At 36.6% G+C, this 11866-nt stretch overlaps 1 long non-coding RNA gene across 1 annotated transcript; it reads left to right on the top strand.

Moving 5' to 3' along the window:
* The first annotated feature begins 6681 nt into the window (after nucleotides 1-6681).
* On the top strand, nucleotides 6682-10481 carry LOC128558447 (uncharacterized). The gene is made up of 2 exons (XR_008371614.1): nucleotides 6682-7575; nucleotides 7823-10481. It is a non-coding gene; the product is annotated as an uncharacterized LOC128558447 (long non-coding RNA).
* The last annotated feature ends 1385 nt before the right edge of the window (nucleotides 10482-11866 follow it).

The following is an 11866-nucleotide window of genomic DNA, read 5'->3' as shown; positions in this document are numbered from 1 at the left end:
ACATTCGATACTAGATCGACATTGGACATTCGATACCAGAACGACATTGGACATTCGATTTCAGCACGACATTGAACATTCGAGCCTAAAACGACATTGGACATTCGAATCCAAAAGGACATTGGACATTCGAACCTAGAACGACATTGCACATTTGAATCCAGAACGACATTAGACATATGAAGACCGTTCTGAATGGTTTGAAAGGACACGTGGATTGCTGGGTCGGTGTTTTCTACCTTGGCACCGATTCTTGAAAGTTTGTGAGTGCTCCTGAAAGTGTCGCAGACCATTCTAAATGATTGAAGAAGAAAGATGGACTATTGTGACGATGTTTTCTCCCTTGGCACCGTTTCCTGGAAGTCTGCGAGTGCTTCTGAAAGTGTCGTAGACCATTCTAAATGATTGAAAAAGAAACATGGACTATTGTGACGATGTTTTCTCCCTTGGCACCGTTTCCTGAAAGTCTGAGAGTGCTCCTGAAAGTGTCGGAGACCATTCTAAATGATTGAAAAAGAAACATGGACTATTGTGACGATGTTTTCTCCCTTGGCACCGTTTCCTGAAAGTCTGCGAGTGCTCCTGAAAGTGTCGCAGACCATTCTAAATGATTGAAAAAGAAACATGGACTATTGTGACGATGTTTTCTCCCTTGGAACCGTTTCCTGAAAGTCTGCGAGTGCTCCTGAAAGTGTCGCAGACCATTCTAAATGATTGAAAAAGAAACAAGAATACTTTCAACCCATTAAAAACGGTCTGTGACATTTTCAGGAGGACTCACAGACTTTCAAGAACCGGTACCAAGAGAGATAACACCAACCAAGTAGTTTTTGTTACTTTTTTAATCTTTAAAAATGGTCTGCGACACTTTCAGGAACACTTGCAGACTTTCAGGAAACGGTGCCAAGGGAGAAAACATCGTCACAATAGTCCATGTTTCTTTTTTAATCATTTAGAATGGTCTGCGACACTTTCAGGATCACTCCCAGACTTTCAGGAAACGGTTCCAAGGGAGAAAACATCGTCAAAATAGTCCATGTTTCTTTTTCAATCATTTAGAATGTTCTACGACACTTCCAGGAGCACTCGCAGACTTTTAGAAAACGGTGCCAAGGGAGAAAACATCGTCACAATAGTCCATGTTTCTTTTTCAATCATTAAGAATGGTCTGCGACACTTTCAGGAGCACTCACAAACTTTCAGGAATCAGTGCCAAGGTAGAAAACACCGACCCAGCAATCCACGTGTCCTTTCAAACCATTCAGAACGGTCTTCGTATGTCTAATGTCGTTCTGGATTCAAATGTGCCATGTCGTTCTAGGTTCGAATGTCCAATGTCCTTTTGGATTCGAATGTCCAATGTCGTTCTAGGCTCGAATGTTCAATGTCGTTCTGAAATCGAATGTCCAATGTCGTTCTGATATCAAATGCCCAATGTCGTTCTGGTCTCGAATGTCGAATGTCGTTCTGAAATCGAATGTCCAATGTCATTCTGAAATCGAATGTTGAATGTCGTTCTGGTATCCAATGTCGTTCTGAAATCGAATGTCGAATGTCGTTCTGAAATCGAATGTCCAATGTCGTTTTGGTGTCGAATGTCGAATTTCGTTATGAAATCGAATGTCCAATGTCGTTTTGGTATCGAATGTCGAATGTCGTTCTGAAATCGAATGTCGAATGAAATCGAATGTCGAATGTCGTTCTGGTGTCCAATGTCGTTCTGAAATCGAATGTCCAATGTCATTCTGAAATCGATTGTCCAATGTCGTTCTGAAATCGAATGTCCAATGTCATTCTGGTATCGAATGTCGAATGTCGTTCTGAAATCGAATGTTCAATGTCGTTCTGAAATCGAATGTCCAATGTCGTTCTGAAATCGAATGTCGAATGTCGTTCTGGTATCGAATGTCCAATGTCGTTCTGAAATCGAATGTCAAATGTCGTTCTGAAATCGAATGTCGAATGTCGTTCTGAAATCAAATGTCCAATGTCGTTCTGAAATCGAATGTCCAATGTCGTTTTGATATAAAATGTCCAATGTCGTTCTGAAATCGAATGTCCAATATCGTTCTGAAATCGAACGTCGAATGTAGATCTGGTATCAAATGTCCAATGTCGTTCTGAAATCGAATGTCGAATGTCGTTCTGAAATCGAATGTAGAATGTCGTTCTGGTATCGAATGTCGAATGTCATTCTGAAATCGAATGTCGTTCTGGTATCGAATGTCGAATGTCTTTCTGAAATCGAATGTCCAATGTCGTTCTGAAATCGAATGTCGAATGTCGTTCTGGTATCGAATGTCGTTCTGAAATTGAATGTCCAATGTCGTTCTGAAATCGAATGTCGAATGTCGTTCTGGTATAGAATGTCCAATGTCGTTCTGGTATCAAATGTTCCGGTATCGAATGTCCAATGTCGTTTTGAAATCGAATGTCGAATGTCGTTCTAGATGTGAATGTCGAATGTCTTTCTGAAATCGAATGTCGAATGTCGTTCTAGATGCGAATGTCCAATGTCGTTCTGAAATCGAATGTCGAATGTCGTTCTGAAATCGAATGTTGAATGTCGAAAGTTTAACTTATTGCCAACTTCATGCTTCAAATGTCTTATGTCGTTCTGAGAACGAATGTTCAATGTCGAATGTCGAACTTCTCGCCAACTTCTCACACTTAAAAATATTTGCACTCGGAATAAACACAAATCCCACAGGGGTCCGTAACGGAGCAAGCGTATATGGAATTTTTTGGAACTTCGTCAAATCGATCAAAAGGTCCTTTTTATGGCTTAAAGTGTCAGTATATGCCTCGGATGTCAGATATTTCCGTATTTGAGTGCTGCAGACCTAGACATTTCAGAAATATTTTCAAAATGAATTTCGTGTAATAAATGTTGATTCTACGGAAGCGTGAAAGGGTCATCAGACGCTAATACGTGTTATTACGTTAAGGCTGCGGAAAGGATATAAGTTTTTAAATACATTAGCTACAAGAGCTGATCTATGTGGAAATGGAAGACTTTGTTTACAATGTTGTTCAACCTGATAACAATCTTTAAAAAATCCGATATGTTCTTAATTTGTTACGTCCATTGCCATTTACACCAGTAACGCTCTGAATATCATTGTTCCACTGTTCAGTGTGTATAATCATGAGAACATTTGAAACATCGATTGAACTGTTTAGGGGAAAAGGTAACTGCGTTTACGACTGACTGTAAACCAAAAGAATTTAACCTGTCTTTTACCATAAAAGGCATCTGTATTTACCTTTACTTAAGCCCAGGTAAAAATATTCATGCAATCTGATAAACTTTTGCTGGAATGTCTGAAGTAAAAAGAAGTCCTGAGGCGTTTCATCACAACCTGTAATTGCACAAAGAAAATTCAGTACTAGGGCATAAACACATTAATTGTCAAATGGTTGTAGCTCAAAACACGACCCTTGTATGTACATTTTCTTGAGGAACAGTGTTAGTGCTAGTTAAAATGAATGACTCCTTCATAATATTGCAAAGTTTTCTTGAAAACTATCGTATTTAGTTTTGTATCAGGTGTAGTCATTGTACACTAGGCAAAATACATGTAGCTATGAAAAGCGAACATAAATCTGAGATTACAGCGTAACTTAAAGTAAATACCTGCAAGGCAGATACTCAGTGAACTGCATACTTTATATGGGAAGTCTGCTTAGTAACTGGAAAAAACTGTTTACAGGTGGGTACGTACATTTAAAAATGGTTAGTGACATCCAAGAACATTGCTGCTGAAAGACGTCTGATTGATAAACACGCCAGGTACACGATGAAAATAAAATTCAAATTTGATGGAATGCAATCTAGATCGCACAATGTCACATCACCTAACAGGGGATGAGACCTGGATATACTTTTATGAGCCACAGCGTCGCGTGTAGTTGCAAAAAGAACTAAAAGTGTCAAAACGGTTTTGTATTCCATCTTTTTTAACTCAAGGGGGTATTGTTTTACTTATTCCTACACCGTCAGGAAAGTCAGTTACTGGGAAGTTTTGAAGAGACAAAGCACTGGAAGTTATTTAACCAAAAAAACAAAATAATGTGTTCAAGGGCTGGTCTTCGCGGTCTCGAGGAAATCCATAACATAGCTGCGAATCACAAAAGTGCAATCGGTCAAAATTTTCTGAGAGATGAGAGTGGTAAAAATCAACCAGTCTGCATATTCACATGATTTAAGTCCTTTTGACTTTTTTCTCTTTCCAAGATTGAAAATACTGGCTGGGCGCAAATATTTATCGAATAAAGCTCTTGGGGTGGTATTTACTTAAAACCATAGGGAGCGTTAACCGGATTTCTCTTCTACGGAAGTACATGGAAGTCAAGGGCGAAGACTTTGAAGGGACAAACTAAATTTGAAGTTTATACGCAGACTTTGTACTATATTTCAGCACGATTGTCATTATTTTAGAATGGCCCCAGATTCTGATGTTTCTATTTACTGTTTGTATACAAACAGGCCATGAACGTTTGACTTTTGAGTTTCTCTTTAAAACTCTGAATTAATCTTGCAATTATTGTCTTAATCAGCAAACAGTACCATTCCACGTTATTTGATTTCATGACTAATCAGTCAGATACCATGTCCCTAACAGTGATTCATATGGTGGCTGATTTCTGCCATTTCGTGTTGGCCATGAACGTTTGACTTTTGAGTTTCTCTTTAAAACTCTGAATTAATCTTGCAATTATTGTCTTAATCAGCAAATAGTACCATTCCACGTTATTTGATTTCATGACTAATCAGTCAGATACCATGTCTCTAACAGTGATTTATATGGTGGCTGATTTCTGCCATTTCGTGTTGGCGTGTTGGCGGGGCGAAAACACGACAACACGAAAACTCGATAAATAAATGTGTCGTGTCGGCGCCCTCTAAACGTGGTGTTTTCGTGTAAAATTTGTCGTGTTTTCGTGTTGTCGTGTTTTCGCCCCGCCAACACGAAAACACGAAATGGCAGAAATCAGCCACCATAGACTTATCAGATATCCGTTCAAATCGCAATTTTTGTGTATTTTACTGTAAGTTCGAACTTCTCACGTGTGTTTTATTTCGTTTGTAGACCTAATAATGCAGAAACTAGCTGTTCGTTCGCTATTTCTATGTTCCGTCCAGTCATTGTAAAGTGTTGCACAGGCCTTTTGATTGTTTATTCCGTTCTACTTTTTCAATGTTATGATTGACATTTAAAGACGCGCCATTCTTTTGTATTTCCATGATGGTAATTATACATGCTTTGCATGAAGAAAATGAAATAACAAATATCTAGTTACAGATTGACAGTGACATATATAAGGCCAAGACAATGTGTTTAATATCTAAATATATTATTGAATTAATGTAGTAGTATGCACAGTACTTTATTTATTAAGGTGAGTTAAGACCACAATTTGTTTCTACACTGTAAGATAGTTATTATTCTATGTTTATAAAACTATACTGAAAAGAGAATGACTGAGTAAGTTTGCAGATGAAGTTGTGAAAACACATTAATTCAGGGAGGCCTAAATTGTCCACCTGTCATCTTGTAGAATAGCTGTATTATACCAGTATTATCAAAATGATTTGCACGAAGTTCACGTGGAGGAAAAAGTAGGTCACTAGGTCGTGGTGGGTCTTTAAGTAAAACTAGTTTTCACGGCTTCTTTACCAGTCACAGGTAGCTAAAAGCATAATTACTAAAAAATTTTTCAGATTACCATGGAAAACATCCGTTTTGCCTGGGGATTGGACTCGTAGTCAGTTAACAGTTGTATGGCTATCTCGTCGGGCCTGCGTAAAAGTCATCAAAAAAAACCCCCCAAAAAACCAGTCATATATTTCACGCATGTTGTATCATTACACAGCTGGGTAATTAAAGAAAGTAAGCACTTGAAGCTTGACAAAAGATCATCCTTCAGAATCAAGTATGTCTTTGTCATTTCATATTCCCACACACTGTGACATGGAACAGTCCAAAACAAAATACAGGGCAATCCATTATTACAACGCAGGGTAGAAAAACGCTACATTTGCCTGATTACACTGGTAGCCATATTTTTTCTTTCTAAATCGCCTTTAAAGCTATTAATGCCTCGAGACTCTCGAGGCCAAGCTTAAGAAGGTGGTGCATTGTTATAAGTTTCATTAACAGTCTGCAAATGCGGGTTTAGCGCGATTTCTGTCTAATCGGCCTATTAGGCCTAATCAGCAAGCGCGTATAAGGAGTCGTTGAAGCGCCGACAAGAGAAAATATACGATTCACTGTCGACATTTTCACTGTGCCCTTTTAGATGAGAAGTAAAGCATAAAGCTGTGGTTCTAGTGGCCGTGAGTTCAATTCCCGGGTGAGGCGAATGTCCCCCATGATGATTTGTCGGAATACAACAGATCTGGCATCATTTTCCAAAACACAACATACCTGATTTGGTGATGAAAATGAAAAAGGGAGACAAGTTAACTGAATGCCATTACATATATGAAATATTATTCAAAACTCTGTAAGATATACTCCCTCTAGAATGAAATTTTCGCGTGTTTCGGCAGTATAGCGCGAAAATATTGTCTTTACGTTGCGTTTACTTTTGTGAGAAGTATAGTTTCAGTGTGTAAATTTTTGCACGGGATACTCGTGGGTGTATTTTACTTTAGGTTGTTTTAGTCTAGTCCGATTTTGCAGATATAAGCTTATTTAAGAAGTTACAAGCATTTTGTTAGTATTTGGTCCAACATACTTTTTTAACATATTTTGGGTATGCTGAATCCAAAAATATTTGTTGGCCATCTGGCAAATGCCTCTGAAAGGGTTAAAAATGTGGGCAAATATGACCACTATTTTTAACAAAAAAATTTCCGTCGATATTACTTTATAATACAAATCTTTATCTTTAGATATGTTTCAACAAATTATTTCATGTTATTAGTATGACTGAGTAAACATTTTTCAATAAAATATATCACAAGTTAAAAATGTGAACTTTACGGGGTTCAAAAAGGGGAATTTGAAGACAATTTAGAAAAATAATATAAAAAATAACCCTACATCATTTATAGAATAGAAAAATGAGACTAAGTATTAGATTGAAAACTTCCGCTGGAATTTTAATGTCAAATAGAAAATATTTTTGATGAAATGGTTTTGCAGTTTTAAAATAGTCATTTAAGAAAAAAATAAACAATGGGGAAGTTAAAACTTAATTAACATGACATTGTCTGTAATGAACAAAATACCATGTAGGACATATTTTATCCTTGTAAGATCATTTTATTTAATAATCAACTTTTTAATACCTTAGCATCATAATAATTGATGAAAATTAAGTGTGACAGGGATTAAGATTAAGGCTAATGTGAACTTAATTAGTATAAACAATCCAGGTCTCTATCACAATAACAATCTGAGTCAAATCATGTTTTTGTTAAAGTCCTTATCTAAACTCTTGTGTTTTACCTGTTCTTCAATGCAAATTAACTCTGACAAGAACACACTCTTTCATGATCATTAAGGTTTTAGAGGTGTCAAGAATACTTCATGAAATCAGGACTTTTCGAAGGACATTTTACAGGTAGGACAAATTTACATGTATATTTTATTTCTAAATTTTTTTAGAGATGCTTTGCTTTATTACTTCGTTATATTTTAAAATTTTGTGAAATTGTATTTATTTTAACTTTCAGTATCTGTGGTTATTATTATTATTATTATACCAGATTTATATATAAGTTCATTTATAAGAATCTGTTAAAGCTAGCTTTCTATATACTATAATTGCTTGTGAATGATAAGTAATAAATATTATTTTGTTTTCATAGGTGTTAAAATATTCCAAAGTAAGAATGGACAAGACTTTGCATCTCAAGAGACCATTTCAAGATGGCACAAAATGGTGCATCATTTGTCAGGAGGCAAAATCTGACAAAACTTGAAACTAAACAGCCTCAAGGCATAACATCTCTAAAAGAATTTGCTGAATCAAGATTTCTTTTAGAGATTTTTTCTAAATATGAAGCCATTAGTAGAATTGAAAAAATAGATGAAAATGACAAAATACGTTGCCATAGAAAGTGTTATTCTAATTTTGTCCACAAAGAACTCAGTCAAAGCTAAGTTTAATATAGAACAAACATCAAATAAAGCTGCATCCTCATAAAACTTATCATATACTCCTACTAAACTGGGAAATGGATATGTTCTATCGGGACAAAAAACAAAACAAAAAAAAACAAAAAAAAAAAAAAAAAAAAAACATGAAAAACATAACAAGTCAGTGTTTTAAAGGATGCGATTATGACTCTCTGATGTCAACAGAGGGCAAACAAAATAAAAATATTTAAATTCTTTTAGATACGGAGTTCGCAAAACCAAGTCGGACAACTCAAATACAGATCTTGCCTAATGTTTCTTATACATGAACGTGGGTATGCTGCAATAAAATCGCAAATACTGCAGCTTTCAGACAGTTGGAACAGATACCGCATACGTACTGAAGAGACTTCTTCAACAATTCTTTGTCATTTAATTCTAGAATATCATCTTTCAAAGAAGCCCTACAACGTAAACTGAGAAACCAGTTTTAATTTGTAACTCCACTACATATATATTCTAATGAAAGGAATGCACTTCTTGTTCTATATGAATGTGCTGCGTCAATGCTTAGAGATGCCCATCATAATATTACTGGTAATAGTGATGAACGGCTGACAGTACAGAAATATAATTCCAGTGACGACTTCTTGTCATTAGTACACGTAGCACTTAGATTAAGGGCTAATTTGTTCTCTCTGGAAGGACATTCTGGACTGAGTGTGACTAAAAATGATTCAGTAAACTGTGTTCCGGAGTGTCTGTTCATGTTCTGTATTTAACGTATGGTGGCCAAGAGCTTCTAGATGAAGAATTTGACCACAAAGATCCTGAATCTGATAGGCAAACAAAAATATTAAGTGTAGCACAAGATATTGTTTATGGAGTGAGTGATGGTAAAAAAATGGAACCCTTAACACATAGATCTTGCAAGTACATTGCACTAGATGACTAGGTTAAAACATTCAGTTAACCTATTTTATACTGCAGGACACACATAGAGCTACAGAGACATACTAAGAGTAGACACATCTTTAGCTGAAAAAAACCAACCTGGAATCAATGGATCCTGAAACTGGTTATGTTATTCCGCTGAATCGTAATGAGAATGAGATATCGACACATGAAACACTGTTGTTCAAAAATGTATGCATATATCAAAAGACTGGGACAGTCGCATTTAGTTATAACTGTTGACCAGGCTCTTTACTTTAAGCTTGTGGATTTGAAATGGGCAATGCCCTGGAATGGGTGGTTTCAATGAATTATTTGAAATCTGGTGTAACTTTTTTAGCACTTCCTGCAAATAAAATTGACGTAGTAGATTTTTTACTAGAAGCTGATCATGCAGTTGCCTACAGAAAGGCCGTTGGTTGTTGGCGTCAGCTTTTAAGAAGAAGGAACTATTGAAACCACTGCCATTGAACTTAATTTGGATGAATTAAAGGCTAAACGCGAGGAAGCTGACACAAGAATCATTCTCCATGCTGTTCGCTGCAGTAAACGATCAAATTGTAACAATGTTGTTGTTTCTGCCAGAGATACTGACGTATTTGCTCTAACTATGCCACTTGCAGGAATTAAATGCAACAGTATGGATGATGGCTGGAGCAGTGAAAAAAAACGAAAATACATTCAAGTGAACACAGTGTTAAATAAATCCTCAATAACTGAAGAGTTGCGTAGAAATTTACTTGCCTTTCATGCACTCACTGGCTGAGACACAACATCAAATTTCTGTGGAATCTCTAAAGATCTGTATTTGAAGTGTTTACAGCCAGTGCAAAACTGATAGGTCTTGGATATGGACAACTGTCTGATGAAGTAACGAAAAACTGAATATTTTATTTGCAAAATGTATGGCCAAGATGCTGTAAGTACTGACAGTGCTCAAAATGTTAATGTTTGGCAGGTCTATAAGTCCTGAACACATACCTCCAACCAGTGATGCTTGCTCATTTCACATTAGAAGAGCTCATTATCAAGCCCTGGTATGGAACCAATCAACTGTCCTCAATGCAGACCTGCCTGCACCTTCCGACATGGGATGGAAGGTGGCAGATGACACACTTAAGCCAGTTCTTATTACCCGTGATCCAATTCCTCAAGCTTGTATTGAGTTCATTGCTTGCAAGTGTACACCTGGATGTAGGACCCTCAGATGTAAATGTAAAAGACTGGGCTCTTAAGCACAGATATAAATTATGTATATGCGATAAAAGCATTACCAGCTGTATGAACTCGAGGCATGAAATGAACATGACATTAACATGAAATGGAACTGTGAAAGCAAATATTTCAATCTATATTATTTTGAAATAATTATATGATAAACAGTTTAGCTTCTGTCCTATAAAATAATTCCAAATATAAAATTAGTGTACTGTATTCAGCAATAGCTTTGCAATTATAATCAACGTGAATTATTTAATAAACATCTTTTTGGCGAAATAGTCAAGTTATTGTGGGTTTTTAAATGCTTTTTTTCTCCTAACGGAGCACACATTTGGATTAAAAGTTATTCATCTTTGAAAAAAATGTTGTTTATTTAATCTGTTACTATGTTACACATAACTTTGATAAAGAACCCCACATATTTTTGGATAATTGTAGTACTTATACATATTTATATTAGAAATATCTTAATTTGGCGGCCATTTTGTTTTCCGCCATTTTGACCTACAAAAAATCATTTGTCAGATGGCCAACATATATTTTTGAATTCAGCATACCCAAATTATACTAAAAAAGTATATGGGACCAAATACTAACAAAATGCCTGTACCTCTCACATTTATTGAAATCTGGACTAGACTATTTATTGAAATGTGAATTCAGTCTACCGGACACACTCAAGTAGAAAGGACATACAAAATTAAATTTGCGAGTTTGTGCGAACACGTGGCAGATTATGGATAATTCCGCAGAAGAAAATGAACTACTGAGTAAAATGGAAAGTTTAGTTTCAAGTAAGTTAGCGGAATTTGAGAAAACTTTGACTGAAACTCAAAAACGAATCTCAGATTCTCAGCTGGAAAAATAAAAGCTAAAATTGGATTCCAGTGACAGTTATCAGTTTCGAAAGCGGGGAAACGAGGAGCAGTTCAAGTTAAACAAAAAGTTGCTCGGAAGTTTAGTTGAAGCAAAGGACGAGCTTGCCGAGTTGGTTTCCAGCGGGTCGACAAAAGCAAAAGCCACACAGAAAGTTAATGAAGGTATGAACACTTTAAGGTACCGCCAAAAAATTATAAAATTGGCGGATTCTAGTGACCTAGGATGGCGTGTGGTTAAAGAATATAAGGCGCATCCGCTAGCGGAAGGATCTGATGACGAAAAGAAAATGTATCGAGCTCACGTTCAGGCTGATCGAAAGGCAAGGCAGGATAAGCGTTCAAAGTCGAGGCGTTTTACCCCATACGCTACTCCAGGACCAAGTGCAGCGACAGCTACATCTTCGACTCCAGTCGGTGCTCGGATTCAGACTCTCGGGCGAAAACCAGGGCTTTGTTTCCGGTGCGGGAGACCAGGTCATTGGCAGGCGGACTGCAAGGTCAAGGCTTCAGAGGTGCATGACTCAAGCGTTAGTCAGTTAAGTAGATTTTATAGTATAGAAAAATGTTCAGATCTTGTTTTTGAAAAAGCACAATTCTTGAGCGTTCAAGGTTCAAGCAAAGTTGTGTCCCCTGTTGGGCGACTCCGAGATAATATTGCACATTGGAAAAGTGCAGGTGCAGGTAATTTTATAATAGATGTAATTGAAAATGGTTATAAAT

This window comes from Mercenaria mercenaria, chromosome 7, assembly GCF_021730395.1.
Source record: "Mercenaria mercenaria strain notata chromosome 7, MADL_Memer_1, whole genome shotgun sequence".
Lineage (NCBI taxonomy): Eukaryota > Metazoa > Mollusca > Bivalvia > Venerida > Veneridae > Mercenaria > Mercenaria mercenaria.
The sequence above is the reverse complement of the archived record's forward strand: the minus strand, read 5'-3'. Positions and strand labels throughout refer to the sequence as shown.